The sequence below is a fragment of the Equus przewalskii genome, chromosome 9 (genome assembly GCF_037783145.1).
Source record: "Equus przewalskii isolate Varuska chromosome 9, EquPr2, whole genome shotgun sequence".
Lineage (NCBI taxonomy): Eukaryota > Metazoa > Chordata > Mammalia > Perissodactyla > Equidae > Equus > Equus przewalskii.
Window position 1 is genome coordinate 32,981,507 of NC_091839.1, and position 25,186 is coordinate 33,006,692.

Consider the following 25,186-nt stretch of genomic DNA (forward strand, 5'->3'; position numbering starts at 1 on the left):
GGTGTGAAGAGGAGATCTCTAAATAATTAAGGAGGCTTAGGAAAGTACAGTTGAAGTGACTGACTGTAGTATTCAATCCAAGTTGGAAGAAAGTGAAGCTAGAAGGAGGCTGATAGAGCAAAAGACTATATGAAACTGGATGTTTTAATGGGGTTAAAGGGAAAGTTGAGCAGGACTATTGGTGTCGAAATGGGAAAAAGATAGGAGGTTATGCTTATGGCGATGGCAGTATAATGTAGTGGTTAAGAGAGGGTTGTCTGGGTTTCAGTAGCAGCTCTGCTCCTTACCAGCCACATGGCATTAGGCAAGTTACTCACATTTTTTTCTGTGCCTCAGTCTCCTCACAGGATGCTTTGAGCTACCTTGAAGGATTTTTGTGATGACCGAATGAGTTGATATACATAAAGCTCTTAGGACAGTGCCTTGCGTGAAGTGTTCTATGGGTGTAAGTTGTTACAACGGCAGAATTTATGTGGCCGTGGAGACGGTTGTTGAGGTGTGAGGAGATGAGCACTGCAGATGGAAAAGAGGCTGAGAAACTGGAAGATGGGGGATTTGGTGAATCATCAACATGAGTGCTGGGCATTCGCAAGATGTGAGGAGAAACAGCAACAAAAAAGATCATGAGCCAGCATGATCTCCTCAGTTGATGTGGTGGGATCATAAGTAATGACCACGAGGATGGGAGAGGAGAGTGGCATAACTGTGGCATGAGCTTCAGAATTGGTAATTTAGTAGTCTAGAAAGCTTGTCTACCCCCACACCTTGTCGTTGAGACACAGAGGGCATGAGAAAATGAACACCTTCCCCTTTCAAGAGTTTTCAGAAAATTTTATCAAGAAAAAGCCACGTTTTTCTCAATGCAAAGAGGAGGAGAAAAGTGGAAGTTGCAATTAAGCAAAATCTTGGACACATATGAAGGAAGAGTCCCAAAGTCATTTTGGACAAGATTTCTTTATTTTTTTAAAAAGCAGAACCAGTAAGAGCAGGATGGGAGAAAGAAAAGGAAAGGGGCTTTGTAAAGGGGAATGGGAGAAGACACACCTTGAGCCGTTATCATGATGTAAGAGGAGTGGAGTGGAGATACCTTTGGTTTTCAGTTACCTCAGCTTGACATAGCCATTTTCTAGTCTACATTGACCATTCATAGTATTTTTAGAGTGATATTTTCTTATGTGTAATCAAGAGCTGACTGTGGGGCTCTTTTATTATGTATACAAAACATAAGTGAATTTAAAATTATCGAGGAAAAATAATTCCAATGTTATTTAAACTATTCCAAGTCATAGAAGATGATGTCGAGCTTGTTAATACATTCTATGAAGTTGGCATAATGTTAATAGTAAAGCTAGATAATAATAATAGAAAAAGAAAGTAATAGTCCACTTTCACTTAAGAATATAGATGCAAAATTATTAATAAAAAATTAGCAAAGTACAGCAGTCTTTCAGTAGTGACCTAGTATAGTTCATTGCCAAGATGCAAAGATGGTTTCATATCAGGATCTCTTTCTATACCATAATTTATTACACCAGCATATTAATGGATTGAAACTATATTAATAGATGCTGAAAAGGCATATGGTTAAATTCAGCACATTTCTTCTAAAACTTCAATTCAAATAGGAATAAAAGGAAACTATCTAAATACGATAAATACTACTTATGCAAAACCAACAGCAAACATTCTAGAACTTAACCCAAGAGATTCTATTTTAAAACTGTTATAAGGGCATTTGGTAACATGCCTATATACACAATATCTATTTTGAAAGCAACAGTGTGGCTCTATACAAAAAATAATCAGATAGAATTAGAGATGGAAAAATAATCCACATACAATAATAGGAAAAAGTTTAAAATATTTTGAAATAAATTTAATAAGAAATGTACAAAGCCTACAGAAAGAGAACCATAAAATTTTATTGAAGGAGCTGAACAAATGGAAAAACATACCCAGTTACTGCAAGGGAAGACTGAATTTTACAAATTTGTCAATTCTGCTTATATTGTTATATACATTTAATGAAATTCCAATTAAAATCTCAACGGTCTTAGAAAGTAGAATTATCTTATATTTTATACGGAAGAATAAATGTCTAAGAGAAGCTAAGAAATATATGAACATGAAAAATAATGACGAGGTCCTTGCCAGATATTAAAATGTTATAAATTTAGCTTAATCAAAGTTGTTAGCTATTAACGTGGGGATAAACTAATCGATTAATAGACCAAAACAAAAATTACAGAATGCATGGGAACTCAATATAGGATAAAGGTGGTATTTCACTTCAAAGGGGGAGAGAATGGTTTAGTAAATGAGCATATTTTATATTTTCATATTAGTAAATAGTAATTAGCTATTCATCTGAAAAAAGTTAAAGTTGGACCACTACCTCATATGATATATAGAAGCATTGCGTCCATCTTAAAGTTAAAAAGTAAAATAATAAAATTTTTAAAAGATAGAATTTAGGAGACCGTATGTTTAACCTATATGTTGGGGACACCTTTTAAAGCAAGTTAGCAACCCAGAAATTATTAAGAAAATACATGATTGACCCTTTGCAAATATTAAAGTCTTTCTTAGGGCAAAAAATACCTGTGTTAGTTAGGATGCATTCAGCTTCAGGTACCAAGGAGTGCAACTCATACAGGCTTAAACAATAAGGGAATTAATGGGCTCACATGCCTGGAAGGCCAGGGGCAGGGTGGTCTTCAACAATGGCTTAACCAAGTGTCTTTATCCAAAGCACTTCTCTGTGTTTCTCTCATCTTTGCCCAGTTTTTTGAATTGGCTTCCTCCTGAGGCTGGCATCAGGATGGCTGCAGCAGCTGTTCTGGAAATGGCATTTACACTTGACAATGGCCAGGAGAAAAAAAAAGCTGATTTCTCTCAGTGACTTATTCTTAGGAGTGAGGAGAAAACCTTTCCACAACTTTCTTCTCCCATCTCATTGACCCCAACTGGCTGCATCTCTGAGTCTCTGCGGCTAAGGAAACTAATGGATGCGCTCAGGCCTAGGTGTGTAGGCACAGAAGGATTGTCACAAAATTTGGTTTTCTCAGTGTGGGGGATTTTGTGTAATTTTTACTTTCTTTAATATCAGATTGAACTTTTAGAAGCAAACATTTGTTATTACTATAATGAGAAAAAAATGATAAAGGTTTTTTTTGTGGAAAAAAGTTATTTCATAATAACATGGCTGGAGAGAGTATGAATTTATATATATTTTCTCTTTATCATTTCATTTCTGTCTTTGTCCTGGAAGGGAGTCTCTTTATTTTTTTTTAATGTGATCTTCCTTTAAAAATGGTCCCCAAAATATTATGCATGTATGAGAAAAAATTTTCCTCCAACAATTTGCAATAAGTTTAATTATGTTTGTTAAACATTAGCAGTTCAATTAGCATTTATTCCTCATCGAATTTCTCTACTTAGTTGGGACAATGGTGTGGTTGACAGACAAGCTTGAATTATATTTCACCCTCAATGATTACACTTGTTTTATGCCCTTGAAACAATGATAAGTTATGCTACTCACATCTGAGAAGAGGAAACACGCCAGTTCCTTTGATCTCATCAAAAGTCCAAGAGTGACTATGAACATATTCCTGCAGAAGTCTGAGCATCTTAGCAGTGGGTGCGGGGCAGAAGTGTAGGGTGTCCCCACACTCGCAGAATTTGGTCATCTCATCTCACCAGTTGTTCTTACTGGGACTCTCATACCCCAGGAAATGCCACCGGTGCTACCACACATGATGGGCTATTTTTAGCCCTGAGCCCGCCTGGGGAAACTGGAGAACTAACACTCACTACGACGACGAGGAAGTTGAAGAGAGCAAAGGCTTACGAGAGAAAGATGAGATGCCTTTTCTTTTTTTCCTCCTGTGATTTTGTTTGGCAGCCAGTCATCCAGTTAGCAAGGTCTAGGAGATAACAGAGAGAAAGTGCTGAGTAGTGAGAGAAGGCTGGGAGAAGGGAAGATAGCTGGCAGTGGGAAGGAGCATGGAACATTTTACTTGGAGAAGAGGAAAAGCTATGGAATTGAGTTACTTAAACATAGAGGGAAGGTTAAGGGCAGACAGGCTGTTTCTGGAGAAGTCAGTAAAGACCTGAAGTGAAAATCTTTAGAAGTTTTGAAAGAGTGACTAAAAAAATTATATATGACTTATGATAGCTTTCCAGCCATGTGAATTTAGGCAAACTACTTAAACTCCTCTGAACCTCAGGTTTTTAATTTATAAAATGTGAGTATTTAAAACCTACCTCACAGGGTTATGAGGCTTAAATGGGCCAAATGTATGTAAAACACTCAGCATGGTGCCTAGAACATAGGAAGCACCTATAAAGAGCGGCTATTATTACTATTTTGTTTTAATTTCCATGTTCTGAATAACATTGCTCTAGTGTTCATAAAGACGCAAAAAATAATAAACTATATGGCAAGGGGGACATTCTTGTTTCTCATACACACACACACACACACACACAGGAAAACAAATTACAGATGCGTTCTTGGTAGCATAATCGATCCATCAGGAGGCAATGCTCCGAAGAGTTATTACACTACGCTATTCGGACACGATCCGCCTTTGTTTTGTAGTTGTTCAGAAAAGAGGGAAGAACTTCTGAACTATGATGAACACGGGTTAAGTGTAATATGAGTCTGAGGGCAAACCAAAGTAAATCCAAGTATCACCTCCATGCTGAGCAAAAGTAATAGATCCCGGGGCAAAATTAAAGAAAAGATTGAAATGCATCAATATTAACACAATCAAAGAACAAGAAAATGCCATGTACGGCACAGGGCCTCAAGTTCATATTTAGCAAAGATTATTAGTTAAACTTTAAATGAAGAAAATATAAAATTAATATTAGAAATATAAAGTAAAATAACTCACAGAAGATACTCCTGCACTGGCCAAGACTTTAGACTGTATGACTTCTCAGATCTTTCCAACTCTCAGGAGAAAGTAACATCACTCCTTTGCACTAAAAAAAGCAACCAATGTTTTCTCTTTTGATCTTACCTTTTCTTCAATTTAATTTTCTTCAGTTTTCCAGTGAAAAGCAATTGACACTAAAAGTCTTGGCATACATATTTCATAATCTGCATAACAAACAACCAGCTCTACTCTTCAAGATGACTTGTTATTTTGGTTTTTAGAGAATTTTATAAAATTTTATAATTTGCACTTAAAAATTGTCAGCAACTTTCATTTACACTTCTTATTTTTAATTCTACAAATGTTCCCAATGTATATACACAAAATCCTTCTCAATGCAATCTAGAAAGAAGTAAATGTGCAAAATTTTTTGTCTCCTTTTTCTTTTCCCTTTCCTTGCAAAAATATCCCCATTGAGTGTATCCAAAATCTAAGCCTAATAGAAATAAGCTATCATTCTTTTCCCAGGTGACTTGTTTGAAGGAAGACTCTAAGCAACTGGAAATTCTTTCTCCATAGGTTTCTGGAACTAGGAGATAGAATGATGGAAAAAAATGTAATCGCAGACAGAAGGAGTCTAAAGGTGGCTGCTGCACGACAAGCTTCCCAGGAAGTAGACTCTGAGACAGAGATGTGTGTGCAGAAAGTTTAGTGGGGACTGATCCTGGGGACGACACTGATGGGGGAAAGGAGGGGGGCAGGCTGCAACCAAGAAAATGGGCTGTAATGTAGTCACAACAAGACTTGAGCCAACTCCTCAGATTAGGTTAGCAGAAAGGGCTGGCCTTTATACTGGATATGAGATGCCTAAGGGAAGGGGCTGAAACCCAGGCAAGGAGGCTTTACAGCTGAGAGCAATTCCCAGGGAAAACTGAAAGCTGGTTCCTGTCAGCAGGCAAAATTCCTAGCTCCTGGGAGAATAAGACCTTTAGTCGTAGAGGGAGAATCTAGGCAGCGCAGCACAGGACCCAGGACGTCTGGAGAACAGACGTCACCCTTGGGTCAGGTGCTCCCTATGAATGTGAGGGGGACTGACAGTTGAGATAACATTTGTTTGGCCCCCTCCCCCACATACACATTCCTATACCCCATACTTTTCTGCCATTCCATCTGCCATTATCTTGGCAGAAAGATGAAACAGCAGGATATGGAGAACAAAGGGATCAATTCTTCACTTTTGAGTTTCAAAAACTTTGGCCTTGGCAAAGACAAAATATTTGGAAGAAAGCAGGAAGTGTAAGAAGAGAAGGTTTCTCAACCTCTCCCTGACTAGATAAAGATTCCCCGGGGCTTTGGTGAGGAGAAAAGCAGAAGGGAAAGTGAAAACACCGCGGAAGACTGTGGATTCCCGGGGAGAACTTGGGGAGCTGAGAGCACAGGAGAGAAGAAGACAAGACATTGTCCATGCCCTCAGGGAGTTCACAGATTCATTCAACAAATAAATGCAATAAAGCAAACTGACTATTATGATAGAACATACAGGAAGGGGACCTAACCTGGCTTACAAGTCTAGGAGTGACCTGCTGAACAAGAGATATTTAATTGGGAACCTACAGCACAAATAGATATTGTCTAAATGGAGAGTAGAGAGAAAAACTGTTTCAGGGAAAAGGAAGACGTGGAAAAGTGTGGAGGAGGAGGATGTGGCATATTTTAGAAATCAAGAGAAGTCCAAGATGATTGCTGGAACGCAGAAAGAAGAGGAATGGTAGGAAAGGTGGGTAAATCCATTGAGAGCATAGTGTTGTAATCATAAGGGAAGGGATGATTACAGAACTCAGGAGGAACCCTGGGAATCTAGGAAATCAGACGGATTGGAGAGATCTTTAGGAGGCAGCATTGATGAGACTTTGTGATCAATTGCTGTGGGAATGAGAAAGCGCTTGTGGCAAGAGTGAAAGATCTAGTAGGATTGTGGGGAAGTATCAAGGACCCAGTTTAGTATGATGACCAAGAACTTTATAGTAGCACAAATTATCTGGGAATATAACATATCTAATATCCATGTATTCATACATGCCTAAGAATCAGCTTATTTCAGAAGACCTCTCTGCCTTGGTCTTCCATTCCTATGGAGTTATTTTATGTTTCTTCATAGACCTAGAGAGAAAAAACTACCTCTATGAGTTTGCTTAGGGACCCAGCCTCCTGCAGCCACTTCCTAGAGGAAGGGATTTGCTGGAGGGAGATGGAAATAGGACAGAGGGAAGGGAAAGTTTTGGGTCCTAAGGAAACTTTCTGGCCTTCCAGGTTCCCCCCTTTTCTCCTCTACTCTTCTTACTGAGTAAGTCATGAAGGGAAGCAGAGGCCTGTAGCAGTCGGAGCTTGGCAGGAGTTGACCTCTCTCTTCAATTCTCCACTGGAAATACTTGAAGTCTTAGATCACCGAGATATGCAGAATTCTATTAGAAGAATAAAATATTGCAGTTAGCTTGCTCAGTCATTTGCGAGGTGTACGACTTCAGGTAAGTTCTCTCTCTAGCCTTGTATGTATAATTAAACTAACATGTGATTGATGAGTAGAGATGAATTTATTAAGAAGCCTATGAAGCTTACTTCAAGGCCCCTCATCTGCCCAGGTCCCTTTCCAACACCCTGTGAGTGGCCATGGGAATTTTGCATTGTTTTCTTAAAGATCTACCCACCCCCAAATTGTATAAACTTGAAGCCCCACCAAACCTAGCTCTGCCTGTACTGATAGGGTTTTGAGAGAAAGAAAGAAATAGTGCGTGTAAGGCACTTAAACACTGGCAGCTATTGCTGTCACTATTATCATTATTAATACTACCAAATTATTTATCTATAGAAAAGATAGTAAAAAGCTTAATCAAAATTTAAAAATCAAACTTCAAAAGCTGTTCAAACAAATGAAAATAGACATTTTTCCAGTTTTTATAAGGTTTTGTTTTGTAACAGTAACAATATTTTTCAAATATCTTCAAATTCATTTTTTAATTATAAAAAATAGTGTGCTTGTTATAAAAAGCCAAACAATATGGTTAAAAATAAAATTCTTGAGTTAAAAATAAGAATCTTTCTTTTTCTCCGTTCCCTCACCATTGCCCCTCCATCCCCAAAAACACTCTCCTCCCAGGGTAACTATGAATTACTAGTTTGGTGTATATTTTTCCAAATCTTAAAATGTACTTTACATTTAAAAGTAAAGATTTCAATTTTGCAAATAATAGAAGAGAAATTTTTTGTTTTTCTGGAGTCTTCCTTTAGTTGAAAATTGGCACAGAATAGCAACACCAAACAGATAACTAAATGGACCACACACACATTCTAGCAGTTTCCACAATCACAAAGCCCAGAATTTGAGGACTGTCTTCTTAAGGATTTTGCCAATTCATGAGAGAGAACATTTCGGTAAGTGTTTTCAGAGAGCGTTTGTTGAATGTCAACTCGTGCATCACCTCATTGTCAACCCTCGCTGGAGACCAGGGCTTTGGGTTCTACGCAGGTCAGGGAGTGAGAGGCAATGGAAAGCAGCCTCAGATGAGGGGAGGGAGCCGGTACCAGCCTCACGTCTCCCTTACCTTTCTTATAAATGTTATATACATAGCTCCCGTATTGAGGAAGAAGTAGAAACTAGTTGCCTTTGTGTGCGTATTTTTTTAATTCAGGAGTATGCCAAGCAGAGAGGGAGGCTGCCATATTAACTGTTGGAAAATTGCTTAGAATATGTGTACACGTATTATGCAAAATGTGTATTATGGGCAAATTCTTGGTAAATGTTTGCTACCATTATAAATACTGCCTTAGAATTATTTCCAGTGCTTGATGTAACATTCTCTCTGCGAAATATACATCCACCCAAGAAAGAGTTAAATAGATTACACCTTTTAAAACCTCACAATCAAAAAGGCAGATGGGCAAAGTCTCCAAATATTATTTCTTGAAGACCTTTGTGTCATATTCTTCCAAAAAATTATCTTTGAGAGAAAACGTAGATGATTGTTCTAAGGACTTTTCATAAAAACTTTTTTAAATGAACACTTTTTATGAACCTTCTAATTTAATTTATTAAGTGAAATTTAAAATTAGAGAACAGCTATACTTCATAGTAAAATCATTAACATAGGATTTACACAGAATTTTGCATATATCTATGTATTCATAAAATGTAATATTTTTTAGCTTAATATTAATAAATGTGAATACATTAAGCTACAATTACATATTATTTTCTCTAATTTATGAATTTGATTTGTTTTATTGTTTTACTATTACCTACATATATAAACCAGTTTAATTTAAATATTAAATTGTAAGGGAAATATACATTTGGTTAGTTAACAAAGAACCTAAATTTAAAAATGTATAGTATAGAGAAAAACCTGTAATATTGCATAATATGTTTTTAGAAAAGAGTTACGACAACTTTAAATATGCAAGGGAAGCTTTCAGTTGATAATTAAAATTCCAGACCATCTTAAGATACAGATTCCCACGGTAAAATCGTGGTTGGCCTGTTTTCCCTTTGTACACATTGGAGCTCAAAGTCTATTTTCTCTTGTGCAGTTATACACTTAGTAGGTCACACATGCACAACCTTTTCCACAGTTACTTCTTTTTCTGCTAGTTTGGTTTGCACCCACCACCATGGTTGAAGTCCAACCACCTCTAGGGTTTGACTGCAAGCAGTGAAAACAAACTCTGCCCAGTTAAATATAAAAAAAGTTTGTTGGAAGGACACGGGTTAGCTCACAGAATCGAAGGGAAAGCTGCTGAGGAGCCCTGGGAAGGAGGATCCCAGAGCAGTTCCGGGGATCTCGGTAGGAGGAATCGGGGGACAGCGTCCTCAGAAAGCTCGTTGGAATGGATCTACACCCACTGTTTTCTGTCTCAGCATCACTCTGCTCAGGATTCAGATTCCCAGGCAGAGAGTTCACAGGTCACACCTTGACTAGGGCGGTCTGGGTATCTTCACCGAAAGTATCATGAAGAAGGCAGGCAGCTGGGAAGACATAGATTCCCAAAGGAAAGTCAAGGTGTGGGTACCAAAAAGAGAAAACGATTCTGAGAAGCAAAGGCAGTACAGGTTCTTAGATTCTAAAATGTAGCATACCATAACAACTATAACATTTATTTGCATTTGCTATATATGGCTTTGATCATTAATAGTTGAAACATTCATATGGGAGGATATTGTAACCAGAAAGGCTTTCATTAAGAATAACGAATAAGAAAAACAAGGTCATTTCTTATTTATCCTATTTCTCTTCTCCATCCACTCCTAAGCTTTCAAAGGAACATGCAAACCTTATATGGAAAATTTCTTTGTACTTGAATAAGTATAGACTACAAGCCAGGAGACCTAGATTGCATTTCCAGTTTCTCTAAGATGCTAGGAGATCCTGATGAATTGAATCTTTTTAGGGTTCCATTTCTTCATTTGTAAAGTGAAGGTCTTAGAGTACAATAAATTCCAGCTACCGCTTTCCTTCTACGGTTAGATGACAGAAGGCAGAGCTCTCTGCTATTGGTTTCTGCCTGGGTCAGACCCTTTCCCAGGGTCAGGCCACTCGACAGAAGAGCCATGGGCCTTGCTTATATTTCCTGGAGGTTGACTAGCGGTGGGAGAATATCCAGCCCTTGCTGAGGAGTTGGGATGAGTTCATTCATTCATCCACTAATTCAGTCAATCAATCATTCGCCAAGCCTACAACATGCCAAGAAATAGGGGATGACGGTGAGAGCCACTGCTCTCAGGAAGTTCACAGATTTTAGTTCATAGTAATTCCTAAGTAAGAAACATGATCTTGTGAATTTGAAGAAACCTGAAGAAAAAAGAGAAAGAGTCATAGTGATTGGGTATTCATCAGGGCTTATGGGAGCAAGGAAGCACTCTCTCCCATAGGAGAGGCTCAGAGGACCAGGGATGGTTCTGAGGGAACTTAAAAAATAAAAAGGAGTTTGGTTCACTCATTCAACAGTTTTGGAGCACCTTTGTGAAGGCACTGTGTTAAGCAATGGAAATTGGCCAGGAAAATGAAAGATAGGCTAGAAGATGGGCGTGAAGGAGGAAGGAGGAGAGGAAAGAAAAGACGTTTTAGGCAGAAATGTCAAGAAACAGCACATCTGCAGTTATCACTACATAAAAACAGAATAATGCTAACACTTAGTGCCTGTTCTTTGCTAGGCACAAATTTAATTGCTTTCCATGTACCAATTTATTTTTGAGACTGGAATTGTTATTATTCCTTTTACAGCTGAGAAAACTGTAGAGAGTTTAAGCAGCCACCCAGGGTAACGTAGCAAGAATACAGAAGGTTTGGGATTTGAACCCAGACAAGTGAAAGTTTCCAGGGTCTGGGTGTTTAAACACCGTGCTGTACCACCTCTCTGCACATATGGAAGAGCTGAACAACCAGCCAGTGTAAATTTAGTAGGGCTGGTCTATTTTAGACCAATTCAAAGTACAGAGCCAGTTTAAAAGAATAAATTAGTACCCACAGCTATAAATATTCTTCTTAAAATTACACTATCATTTCCTTTATATAGCTTCTTCTTTTATCCTAGGTCTAAATGTCCCCCAAATTCAGCCTTTATGACAGAACCTATGGCCAGAAATTAATATTTGGCTAGAAGGGGGAAAAATCTGATCTATTTGGGTTTTCTTGAGTTAGAAAAAGAAAATTTCTTTTGAAAATTAAAAAGTGTGGTTATTTTGTTTGTATGAAGAATAGTAATTTGGGTTCATAATAATTCCTAAGTGAGAAACAAGATCTTATGAATTTGAAGAAAACCTGAAGGATAATAAATTAATGTACTATTGTAAGATAATCCAGTCACATTTTTTCTTTCAGATTTAAGTTGTAACATTATCATTGAGTTATAAACTTTTTTATTCAATTACAGGGTCTTTTGTTTTCTTAGTACCACCAGTTTTTATAACTACGAATTTATATAAATACATTATCTGGAGACACACAGTCATGCAACCAATTTTTTGGGTTTTGTTGGTTTTTAATTGGTAACTAAAAGAATTTAGGGACTAAAACCATTAAAAATTAAACAGCATGACATACCCAATCTCATAATAGAGTTACACGGCACAAACAAGTTTGAGTGCTCATAAAAGAGACAACTTTTTGGTCACTATAGAATTATTTTCCATTAAATAATGAGAATCTTAAGTCTAAAGCCTGAATTTTTCTCTCAGGATTCTTTCTAGACCCTGAAACCCACAGACATGTTTCCTTCCTCTGAACTTCCATGACATCCACTGCCTCTTCAGTATGTCTTTGGCCTTGTCATACCCTGCCTGAATGACACGTGACTGTTGTTTATGTTTATGGTGTTATTACCTGGCGGGAGTGTACGACTGGCCAAGATGGGGCCAGTGATTCGAATTCCTCTGTGCCCTCTAGGGCAACCTAGCACATGGTAGGCCCTGAGCGAATATGTGTTAATGAGATATTTGAGCAACAAGATACCACACTGGGTAACTTAGGCTAAAATATTTCATTTGAGAACATTATTTAAACAGTCTGGCAGTTTATGTTGAATCAAATGGGTGACTTCAAAGTGCCAGTTCACATTAACTGTCTACTCCACACACAAATATATCGGATTAAATGCACTAAGGAAGTCAGATTTAAATCAAACAGTTGTTTTAACTGTAAAAACAATGTTGACACATGTGGGCCATGTCATCTATTTCCTTTATGTATTTTTTTCTCAGCATCCAGTACACTCCCGGGAAAAGCCCGTTAAATGCTGTGTGATTTTGAATGTATAGCCATATGACTACAGCTTTGCAAAACTTGTTTAATCATGGTTTCCACAAATGTATTCTGATAGACTTCTACACCTCCTTTTAATACTCTGTTTCTCTCTCTTTTTTTGGTGAGGAAGATTGTCCCTGAGCTAACATCTGTAGCAATCTTCCTCTATTTTGTATGTGGGACCTTCCACAGCATGGCTTGATGAGCGGTGTGTAGCTCTGTGCCCGGGATTTGAATCCATGACCCTGGGCCACTGAAGCAGAGCATGTGAACTTAACCACCATACCACTGGCCCGGCTCCAACACTCTACTTTTAATAAATAATTTGAAGCAGAAAAAAATCAATAGTCCTCAACTAATGTTAGAAAGTAAAAAAAAAAAATCTCTTTTCTGATAAGTAAGTCTCATTTCTAATATGTCACTAAATTCCAATTCTTCTCTTTCTTTTTGGACTTTCTACTGGTTTTTGGAGTGTTGTATGAATGTGGCTGATGGATCTAGAAGTTAAGTTTTGCCATTAATACAACGTTTAATAATGTCAAAGTTTGTCTGGCATCTGGAATTAAAGTAAAACCTCCAAATAGTATTTTCATACCTATTTCATACCATTTCCATACAAATAGTTTTCCAAACTCACTTTTCACAAGTGACAAACACACTGGCCTTGATACAGAGTGCTCGCCCTCTGGGACTTTGCCAACCTATGAATATGTATGGTAGACAGGAACTTTGAGGCATTGGATCTGGTAAACAGATTTCAAATGCTTAGTTTATATCACAATTCCCTTGGAAGTTTTGTAACATTATGATAAAACAGAAACTCATACATGGCAAGACAATTGTCTTTTTATGAAAGGCAGCTCTCTGTCTAGCTCCAATGATTCCATTTGCATCGAATAAAAAGTCCACAGCGAACACAGAGCATGTTGTGCGGTGTTTTAACAAGAGCCTGACCTTGCAGACACCAGCCTCACAGCCAAGCAGCGCCAGCCTTGGGCAGGCAGTGATTGCACTGGGCCCTGTGGTCAGTCAGGGCTCGAGGCCTGGAGCCGGCTCTCCAGCCCATGTGGTTCTGTTGAGAGAAGGACAGTGATGAACATTTCAAAATCAAAGACATTTCTAAGAGTATGGCAGTTTGCTGAGCTTAAGCCACAAGTTACTACACAGCTGTAAATTAAGCCCCAGCTACACCAATCAAGGTTGTTCCATGGTAGTATTTTCCAAATTTATTGACAATGAAAGATGGTCAAAATTTTAGTGTTCTTGTATGCTTGGATGAAGGTACATGGTAAAGAAATGACCTCACATAGACCTTAAACTTACACAATGTTTTATATGTCAATTATATCTCAAGAAAAAAATATTAAAAATTTAAAAATTGGAAAAAGAAATGACCTCACGAATTGAATTCTGCAAGAAATGGTTAAAATTTGATTTATGGCTTTAAAAAAACTATACTCAGGCTCTAATAACAATAATAACAAATTAGAGAAATTAAATCATTTTAATTATGAGCAAAAAGAACAATATATAAAGTTAAAGTAAACATGCATTTTATAATTTTGTCAGAAAACATGTCATACAAAAAGACCCCAACATTTTAAATCAGTAAACTGATTTCTTTCTTAATTACCAAGTACTTATTTAATATTAGGAATAATATTCTTGATTCGTACTTTAAATATATTTCAAAACTTTGTTTTTATGATATGGAATTTGAAAAATAAAAGCCATTTTACACAGCTCTATTGAAGAAAAGAGAAGACTTGAACACTATTTTTCAATAGTCGGGAATCTCAAATCATGCTGATCTGCATCTTCAGCTGGGACCTTGTTTTAGAACTCCAGGCCCAAGCAGCCAACTGCTTCCCTGGGCTCCGCTTGGCTCTCTCTCGGGAATTTCAGATTCAGCACGCCCCCGCTGAACTCCGTGTGCTTTCACCCACACACGCTCGCTGGGTCTCCCAGGTAGCTTCTCAGGTAAATGGCCCCACCAGCTGCTCAAGCCAGAAACCTGGGCTGGTTCTGAACTCTTCCTCAGCCCTGAAGTCCACTCAGTCCCCAAGCCCCATCCCTTGTTCTTCCAAATAGCTCTTGCATCCATCCTCCCGCGCTGCTCCCTGGCCTCTGCTCACTTCTCCTGCCTTATCCACCACCTCTCCTCCCACCTGTCCTCAGGGCACAGTGAGCCTTGCCCAGACCCTTCAGTGTGCAGTTCTCTTCCGTTTCAGGGCCCTATCCATGCTGTTCCACCTGGAGCACCTTCACCACTGGTTTACCTAGCTACTGCCCACCCCTTCAGGTCTCAGTTAGATACTGCTGTTTTCAGGAAGCCTCTTCCGGCACGCCCATTCACTTCCATGTCCTCTAGGTCAAACTGCCACATGGTAGGCCCTAGGTAAATGTGCTCTGAGACATTTGTCAACTAGATAGCACAAAGCCTTGTTCAGGCTAGAAAACATCATTCTCTCTCTGTTCCTCCTCTGTGCTCCCCATATCTCCCCAATATTGTGCATTTGTTTTAAAGGTCTATTGACTTGTCTATGTTCCTACTGGATCATTAGCAAGGTCCTCTTTCTTACCTATCAAAGAACCTGGCACCTGTTAGGTACCATAAATATGAAGTAATTAACATATAGTCCATCAGAATCCCTGAACCTTTTTTACCCCACATTCTTGCAAAGACTTTATTTCCACAATTTGAAACTTTGAGGAAATTTTCCCACAAATTAATTATCCTAATCTCTTTTAGTTTTACGATTTAACCTTCTCGTATTTCTCTATCCTGACAAGATGATTCTTAATTTTAACTCACGGTTCCCTCTGTGAGCCCCACTCTATTGCACACCTTCAGTGAACCTGCTTTTAGATCTTCAGTATTCTACGTCATACATTTAACTAAGGACAACATCAGATAGCACCAGGTCCTGTGTCCTTCCTGGGGAACAGACCTCCAAGTTGCCTCCCCACCTAGGGAGCTTGTGCTCGCTTCTGGTCCTCTGCTGCCGCTTGGCTCCCTCTCCACAGCTTCTCTGCCGAATCTGCGCCTCTGGACTCCCAGCTTCTTCTACCTGGCACCTTGTAATTGGCTTGACTTTGGCTTCTTGTCTGTGTTCTCGCCTCCAGGCCCTGAGCTGAGGTGTGCGTGCTGCTTGTCTGCTCCCGATCCCACCACGCTCAGGGCAGGCGCCCAGCTGCCACCGTCCTTACTGCAGTGAGCGCTTCACTTTTCAGAGTTGCTCCCATCAACTGTCCCATCTGATCCTCCTGGCAGCCGGGGAGGGAAAGGCGTCCGTCATTTTCAAGTCCTCTCTTTGTGATAAGGTTGCAAATTTAGTATCTTTGTCTCTCATAAATGACTTACTCTTTCTCACCTACTGGGTAGAGAGTGTATTTTAAATTTATGGATTTACTATAACTGAGTTTTTGGTGGTTTAATCAGTCTCTTTTGGACATGTCAATTTCTTTTGGGAAAATGCTAATTATTTAAGATTTTCTCTTCTTCCCCTTCCTCAACTCCAAGACACTGTCATGATGTCATGTGAGGGAGTTGGTGATGGGGAGAGCAGTGGTATGGACGGGCTTTGGATTTGGACGGTGACCTCAGTGGACCCTTTCCGGTCTCTACAGTTGAGTGCCTGGTCTGGTTCCTGGACTTGTGACTGCCAGTAGCTCACAGTCCCATTTGCCCTGTGGGTCACTGTGTGAGCACCCACCACTGGATCATTTGCTTCTTTCCCTCATTCCTGGATCTTGTCAGGCCACTGGGCCTTCTTGGATCTTTGCTTCCCCCACCGGGACACACAGACACTTCTGGAGCCCCTGCTCACTGCACACCAGCCAGGAGAGCAAGGAGACCAGACTCTTTGGTCTAGGTAACTTCGCTCCACCTAGTGCCATTGCTGAGCCACTCGGCCCGTGTCTCCGCCCTGGTGCCACAGAGGAAGCAAAGCAAAGGCCCTCTGCTTTCAGGGTCCTCCTACATAGTAAAAGGAGCACGCCTTCGGGCAGGGCTCCTGCCTGCAAGGGGATGGTCAGGAGTGGGTCTACCATCCTCTCTCTGTTTCTCTTTGCTGAAAATCTCCCCTGAGCCAAGAGAGAGAGCCTGACCCCTCCTTCTCCTTCTCTGTGATCTTCCCAAGGTACGAGGTCTTCCTTCGGATCTCATCCTGAATTCTGTCTATCCGGGCATTTGATAACTTCCATGGACAAAGTCCACATGGAGCTAAAAAAAATTTAGAAAATTGTGGAGTCTTTTGACAAAGCCTGGATTTCAGGATTATTTTCTTGCTGCAAACTCAAAACTTCTGCTTTAGATATTAAAAGCTGAATATCAAAACTCTCTTTATTTTTGTGTTCCAGCTATAATACAATCCTAATGCCTTGGGCAGAATGAGCAAAGGTCACATGCTAAGAAACGCAAAGGAGAAAAACTCATTAATATATAAAAATATTCCCATTACAGCATTGATTTGGAGAAAACATATTAACTATAGCAAAATTTCACTAATTTGGACCGAATGGTGAAGACAGTCTGAATTAGCAAAATGTTTAAGTTATGGACTATTGCTAAAGAAAAGTAATATTAAAGTATATAGAAATAAAATAAAATACTTATAGATTAAAAAATACTTAAAATATTAAAGATAAGAAAGGGACAACTGTTATTGAACATTTGGAAGGGCTGGGCTCTAGATATTTTGTGTGTGTGTATATACATTACTCATACATGTAGATACACATACGTGTTACACATCCATGTAGATACGTATGTTACATATATGAACCAATTTATCTTAACAATTGATTTTACAGAGGAGAAAGCAACACAGAAAGATTGACTTTCCCAATGTCAAATAGCTGGTAAGTTGTTTTGCTACATTTGCCGGGCTTTGGAATCCCAATGGATGACTTTCATAAATCGATCTTTAAAAAATAAATTCTATGAAGAGAACTTTAACCAATAAATGAAAAAAATTCAAGTAATATATTTTCTATAGAAATGACAATTCTTGAAAATGTTTTATTCCAGTATTGGAGTTAAAAATTTCCATTTTTTATTTTCTTAAACACTTCATAAATTTTACAATAAAAATTTTAGCTTCTGGTTTACCTGGCTATTCAGAAAATCTGTCTTAGAAAGATTCGCCTTAATACATTTTTACTGTATGATTTCCAGAGAAATAAATGTAATCTTTTCTTATGATATTTGCCATTTTATCCACTTTCTCTGGGTATTTTGTAATTACAAGATGTCAAAATATTTAGTCAATTCACTAAAAATTTAAAAAAAGCAGTCAAAGGTCACAGACACGTAGCATCACTTAACCAAATAGCCACTTGAACTGACTGAATTGGCACTATGTAGAAAAATTCAAATTTTCAGACTCAAGATTTAATAGTAAGATACATAGAAACAAAATATGTGTGTAAATTACTTGCTTTAAAGAAAAGGCTTAATGTTCAATAGAGGCAGATGAGCCTATATTCTTAGACTAAAAATGACTTTTGAAAATTGGAACTATAAAAAAATCAAAATTTTATAATAGCAAGTTATAGCAAAAATAATTCTGAAATAGACAAAAAGGCAGGAAAAGAATGATTTAAAAATATTTTATTAAATTTGGTGCCCAGATCTTGGTTTCTAATATCATTCTCCAGTATAAGAAACCCAGAGATCCCTGGAGAAATGGCCGATTCTAGGATGGGGGCAGGGAATACACATGATGAGCTGGGGTAGCTTATATGCCAGAAAGTAAGGAAATGCTTAAAAACACGCACATACACTCACAACGATAAGTGTGTGACAAAGGGACACAGTAGCCAACTGAAAGGGCTCCTAATGGCCAAAGCTGGGACAATTTGAGCAACAAAATAAAATAGTGCTGTATAGGATTATATCCAAAGTGTAAAATAAATATCCATGAATCATACTGATAGAAGTAAATGATTGATTGAATGAATGAATGAATGAATAAATAAATAAATAAATAGAGGTGAAGAGACAGATCTCCCATGCAGAATTCAAAATAATTTCTGTAAATACTCCACCTGAAGGAGATGGAGCATAATTCTCCACTCTGTACAGAGTTTCAGACAGAGCTTTCCTTCCAAAGGGGACTGTATGGAAAGGAAGGAAACAGTAACTTCGTACTGGAGAAGCCTGACGAACACCGCCTCAGCCAGGGGGATCAGGGTTAACATCCACAGTGAGAAATCATGTGTGTACTCTGTACTTTTGATGTGATGGGAGGAAAACGGCACTTTACCTCTGTGATCTTCCTCCCCAAAGCCCTTAACCCGAGTTCAGTCATGAGAAAGACGTCAGACACGTCCCAATCGGGACACATTCTACAAAATAACTCACCAGTGCTCCTCAAAACTGTAAAGGTCATTAAAAACAAGGAAGGTCTGAGACACTGTCACAGCCAAGAGAAGCCTAAGGAGACCTGACAACTAAATGTGCCATGGGATCCTGGAAGGGATCCTGGAACAGGAGAAGGACACTAGGTAAGAACTAAGGACATCTAAATAAAGTACGGACATTACTTAATAATAGTGCATCAATGTTTGTTTATTAATTGTAACAGATGCACCATGCCAATTTCAGATGCTAATAATACGGGAAACTGGGGGTGAACCCTCTGTGCTATCTTCACACTTTTCTGCAAATCAAACTATTCTAAAATAAAAAGCATTCTAAAAAAGCTACATGTGGATATCACATTGGACAGCACAGTCTATATCCAACTACTAATATTCAGGAAGCACGTAGGACTGAAAAACATGTTAAACTCTACCACAGGATACACTCAGCGAAACCCGGGCTGTAGAAAAGACCACAGGACAAATGACCCAGTTTCTTCCGCAGATAAATTTCAAGGGGAAAAAAGAGAGAGCTGAAGATTAAAATAGAATTTAGAGACATTTCAACCAATTGTGATGTGTGGAACTTATTTGAATACTGATTGAAACAAGCTGCAAAAAATTATAATATTATAAAACAGTTGAAAATGTGAACACACACTGAATATTTGATGATATTAAGGAATTACTGTTAATTTTATTTTGGGTGTGCTAATGCCATTGTGGTTATTTTTTCAACATCTTTATCTTTTAGAGATACATATTGAAATATTTAAGGATAAAATTATGTGATCTCTGATGTTTGCTCCAAAATAATATGGAATAAGGGAGAGTTGGGGGGGCACAGGGAAGCTGAGTTAGATGTATGGGGACTCTTTATACTGTCTCATATGCCTGAGTACATGTTTAAAATTTTCCATAATAAAATGTTAAATGAAATAAAAACTACAAAGTGAAAATAACTGCCTAATAAGCTTTACTGTATAGTACTCTATTTCTAAATAGTAAAGTGTTTTCCACCTACACATCACCAATTCTCAAAATAGCAGCTTGAAGATAGAAAGTGACATTTAAGCTGTGTCTACAGAAGCCAAAAACCTACTGGTTGATTTGATTAATTCAGACAAAGAGCTAGTCAGTTTAGAAGAGGAAAAAAAAATCAAACTGCTCAGTTTGCTGAGTTTCCTGAATAGTATCTTGTATAGCGCTCTGCACATAATAAGAGAGTAGTATTTGCTGGTCAAGAAATCAGTGAATTTAGCATTTGCTCTGGCACCTTAATGAAGACATGATCTGGCAGTCAACAACAAACATAAGAGAACGCGGAGAGAAAGGTAGAAGGCTAGCTCTGGGCAAGAGTGTGCAGAAGGCAACATTTACCTCCCAAGTACTCCTGTGCGACGAACGTCACTGTAAACACACGAAGAGGATGACGAGAGCCAGATCACAAGACTAGCATTAGACTAAGTTTTGATCAAATTCTACCAAGGGTTATAACAACAGATACTTGTGCTGAATTGATGCTTCAACAATTTACATATTGCATATATTTTTAGGCCTAATGTAAGGACCCAAATGTAGAGAACCCTTTAAAATCTACAAAGCACGATCATATTGCAATATATCATGTTACCTCATTTGGTGAATCAGACAAAAATAGGTAACACTATCTCTGTTTTTCAGGCGGAGAACAGGCTCCAGGAGGGCTGCCAGCGTTGTCAGTGCCAGAAGCAAAGGAACGGGGGCTGGAACCCAGGTGTGCTGGCTCCCAGGCCCGCGCCTTCGTTACACTCAGCTGTCTCTCAAGGGGAGACTCGTAACACGTTCTTGTTGCTTCTACTCAGATTGTGGTGGAAAGAAAGTTGGCGTGAATAAAGATTGCTAGTTTAGGAACACAAATAATCTTCCCTTTCATCAATTTCTAGTATTTAAATCATATCTGTAAACTGGTGCTTCTTTTTTTTTTTTTAAAGATTGGCACCTGGGCTAACAAGTGTTGCCAATCTTCCTTTTTTTTTTTTCTGCTTTATCTCCCCAAAACCCCCCTGTACACAGTTGTATATCTTAGTTGCATGTCCTTCTAGTTGTGGGATGTGGGACGCCGCCTCAACATGGCCTGACGAGCGGCGCCATGTCTGCTCCCAGGATCCGAACCCTGGGCCACCGCAGCGGAGCGTGCGAACTTAACCACTCGGCCACGGAGCCGGCCCCTGGTGCTTCTTTTTAATGACTGTATTTATAAATAGTCAATATTCTGGGCAAAGTAATGCTCCATTAATATTACATTCTGTTTGTTCAGTGATGCACAGCTGAACCCCAGAAATTAAGCTCTGTGAGGATACTAAACTTTCTTCTCACGTTATTAAATTCTTTGATGTTGAAAAAGAATATGTATTAAAGTATATTAAAATATTTTATAATAACTTTATAATGTCAATTAATACAAAGCTCATTATTCTGGCCCATTATTTGGCCAAGGGTTTTATCCTTTCACGGCATCTTCCTCCGGAAGGACTGCAATTTGTCCTCCGTAGATTTAGTCCATTTATTTATCACGCCTTCACTGCTGCTTGAATCCATTTTCCACTCATAATAGCTTATGTGTGACTTTCTCACTGCCAGCCAATGATCATTTCCATTCAAACTATTTTAAACAATGTTTTAGAGTTAATCCATCCCTGGCCTTTGCACACATTCTACATCTTTTTCTAACTTTCCCCAATGACTCGCTTTTGCCTTTGTTTTTAATTAAAAGTTCCTCTTACGATTTCTTCCTGACTGGCCCCTTTGGAGCTAGACAGATGCTTGTTTTGCACAGCAGCACGTCCAGATGAGAACAAAAGTATAGACATGCGTTGCAACAAGGTTTAAGTGGATTTAATCAGAACGCAGTTCACCAGTTGAAATAGCTCCATGATTCAAGGCCCACATAAGAACTTCACATTGTATGTTCAGCAAAGTGAACAAACCAAGTCATCAAACACTGTACCAGTATACATGGAGGTACTTCCCACATCCTTTCCCCGATCCACTGCAAATAGTCTGATCACTCGAGAACACGCCCCGAGGGGACGCCAAAGTGTATTTTCCCACTTTCTCTCCTGCAGGATAATTAAGCCAGGAGGATCTGTGACGTCCCTTCACAAACACAAACTGAGGGAACTGAAGGAGCTGAACTAGGAAAGGCTGCTGGGTTGGAAAAAATGCCTGGTGGGCTGTGAAGAGCGGCAGTGTTTTTACCCGGGAGAGCCCCAGAAACTTGGGTGAAGGTCAAAGAAGAGGACTTGGTGCTGAGGTTTGGGGAATTTGATCTTCCTGGAGCATTCACACCAGGGAGTTAAGGACACCATCTGCCTATGTCATCAGGTGACTCACATCCCTGCTTCACCTAGAGTATTAGTTTTTGTTTTGTTTTTTCTTTCTTGGTGAGAAAGATTGGCCCTGAGCTAACATCTGTGCCCATCTTCCTCTATTTTGTATGTGGGATGCCACCTTGGCATGGCTGGACAAACTGTGCGTAGGTCCACCTGGGATCCGAACCCGCGAACCCTGAGACACCAAAGCGACGGGTGAGAACTTAACCTCTGCAGACACCAGGTCGGCCCTCAGGAATATCAGTTTTTTATTGCTGCAGTAACAAACTGACACAAACTTAGTGGCTTAAAGCAACACGAATTTATTATCTTACAGTTTTGTAGGTCAAAAGCCCAGTAAGAATCTCATTGGACTAAAATCAGTGTGTCAGCAGGGCTTTCGGAGGGCGGCAGAGCAGGCAGAATCTCTCCCACAAGTTTCACCCACCCTTCTTCTGTCACCACAGCTGACCACAGCCAGCAAATGTCTTTGCCTTTAAGGATTCATGTGATGAGTTGGGGCCCACCTGGACACTCCAGGATAATTTCCCCATCTCAAGGTTTGCAACCTTAATCATATCTGTAAAGTGCCAGGTTCTGAGGCTTAGGACATGGATTCCTTTGGGGGCCATTATCCTGCCTACCACACCAAGTGAAGAGCAGAGTGATAACGGCTGGAGGTGCTTGTTCTTTCTGGCCTGCCCTCTCCAACTTATCCCTATGTCTTAACCTGCTGACTGAATCTGGGCCTACCACCACGCACCCCAACATATTCTAACCCTATACCCTTCTTATTGTTTAGTTTCAGCTCACCTGGCTGGAAAACCATACCGTTTATAATTTCCCCCATTATTCTTAACAATATCTAGGAGCGTGGAAAATTTATAAGAAATAGATTCCTTTTTGTGTTAACTGAAAAAAATATGTTAATTCATTCTTAATAAACATCTTACACCTACACATCAGCTACCTTCTGGGGGGGGAGGGGGCCAGAACTGTTTTCCAAAATTAAACATATTCATTACACTAGCACCATGAAACACGTCATAATATATTTAACAATTGTATAGCCAATTTGTATTCTTTGAATAAATAAAACTGTGAATAGATGGGTTTCTTCAGATGAGGTTCTCCAGGGAATTCCCGCCTCCCTTTTTGTCTGTGACTTGTGGCCTCAGGAGGACAGAAGATTATCTTATTGTGCTCTTAAATCCAAATAAGTAAATATTAATATTTTAATACTTTTAAAAAAATTTAATTTAATAATTTTAATAATTAACAATATTTTCATAATTTTAATATTGCATATTAAAATTATGATATTTTATTTTTAAAGAACTGTGTTAATACAAGTCTTGAAGTGTAGGATATAAATTTTGCTACAATTTTATTGATGAATGGAATTGGATTTTTTTACATTATATAATCTGCAGGCAAAATCAAATTTACCTTGAAGATAAACTTAACCTTCAAGGCCTCTAATTTTGTAGTAGTATTATTTCATCATATTTTCTTTCTTTCATTTTTGTTTTTTTAGGAAGATTAGCCCTGAGCAAACATCTGCCACCAATCCTCCTACCTTTGCTGGGGAAGACTGGCCCTGAGCTAACATCCATGCCCATCCTCCTTCACTCTATGTGTGCGACGCCTGCCACAGCATGGCTTGTCAAGCGGTGCCATGTACGCACCCGGGATCCGAAGTGGCGAACCCTGGGCCGCCAAAGCGGAACGTGCGCTCTCAAGAGCTGCACCACCAGGTGGGCCCCTGATCATATTTTCTTAAAGAGGATCGCTAAAATTGCATATGTTTAGGACCTCATAAAACTTGGGTCCACCACTGACTGGAGGAGGTTTCTGTTTGAACTGCATAAGTGTTTAATAATCGTAATATTTTCTTAAAAATATATATATTTGGCCATATCATTTTGTTGTTTTCTACATTTTAAGTGTGATAGACTATTTTATTTGTCCACAATTTTTCATTTCTCTCCATCCCTGCCATGTTTCTTTGTAATGCAGCATCCTTTGTGGACCTACTGACTTTGAACTTGCTTTGCCAATGAATTGTGAGCAGATGATCAACGTGCCATGTCCCAGCAGAAAATTACAATGCCCTTGTGTGGTTTGGCTCCATCCCTCAACTTCTGCCCTCCACTATGACTGTTGCAGGTGGCTGCTGCTTCAACCTGAGTCCCAGAATAAGACACATAGAGCCCAGACAAACTCAACACAAGCCCTCATGTAATGAGAGCAAGAAATAAATGTCTGCAGTTGCACTGAGATTTGGTCATTACGTGTTACTGTAGCAAAAGCCAGAGTGATGATTATTCTGCCTACTTTTTATTTCACCATAAACTGTCTATTCTCTCTCTCTCTCTCCATCTCTATCCACACTAGTATTTTCCTGGATTTACAGTATGTATATTACACTCTTTAGTTGCCTTTAACTAGCATACTTATTGACGGTTGCCAAGGACTGAGTCATTAAATGCATACCTTCTCTTCCCCAGAGACAATCCTTTGTAAGTGTTTTTTTTCTTTTTTAAAGTAAATTAGCAGGTGTACACAAGGAAGGAAGCTTGCATCACTGGGGACTTCAGAAAATGCAAAATCCATCTCTGTCTGTTTTCTTGATGTTATTTTATAAAATATGTGAGGTTTTTTCCTAATTATCTTTAATTATGCCCCTATAGAATTAGTGCAAATTTCCGCTGCTTGTTTATCTGAAAACCCATTATGAGAAGCGAGGCTGTGTCCCCTGATGGGCACTATTTACATTTTAAAG

The 25,186-nt window shown here is 38.9% G+C and overlaps 2 long non-coding RNA genes across 2 annotated transcripts in view; one reads left to right on the top strand and one right to left on the bottom strand.

Annotated features, from left to right (window-relative positions):
- Positions 1-1,905: 1,905 nt before the first annotated feature.
- Positions 1,906-25,186, bottom strand: part of LOC139073611 (uncharacterized) — a 33,068-nt gene continuing 9,787 nt past the window's right edge. Inside the window, exons 2-5 of the long non-coding RNA XR_011522526.1 lie at positions 13,637-13,754; positions 9,661-9,909; positions 7,231-7,351; positions 1,906-3,929 (exon numbers count right to left, since the gene is read on the bottom strand). This is a non-coding gene — a long non-coding RNA (uncharacterized lncRNA). The remainder of the gene's footprint in view (positions 3,930-7,230; positions 7,352-9,660; positions 9,910-13,636; positions 13,755-25,186) is intronic.
- On the top strand, positions 20,727-24,681 carry LOC139073612 (uncharacterized). The gene is made up of 5 exons (XR_011522527.1): positions 20,727-20,804; positions 22,156-22,414; positions 22,570-22,617; positions 23,939-24,158; positions 24,421-24,681. It is a non-coding gene; the product is annotated as an uncharacterized lncRNA (long non-coding RNA).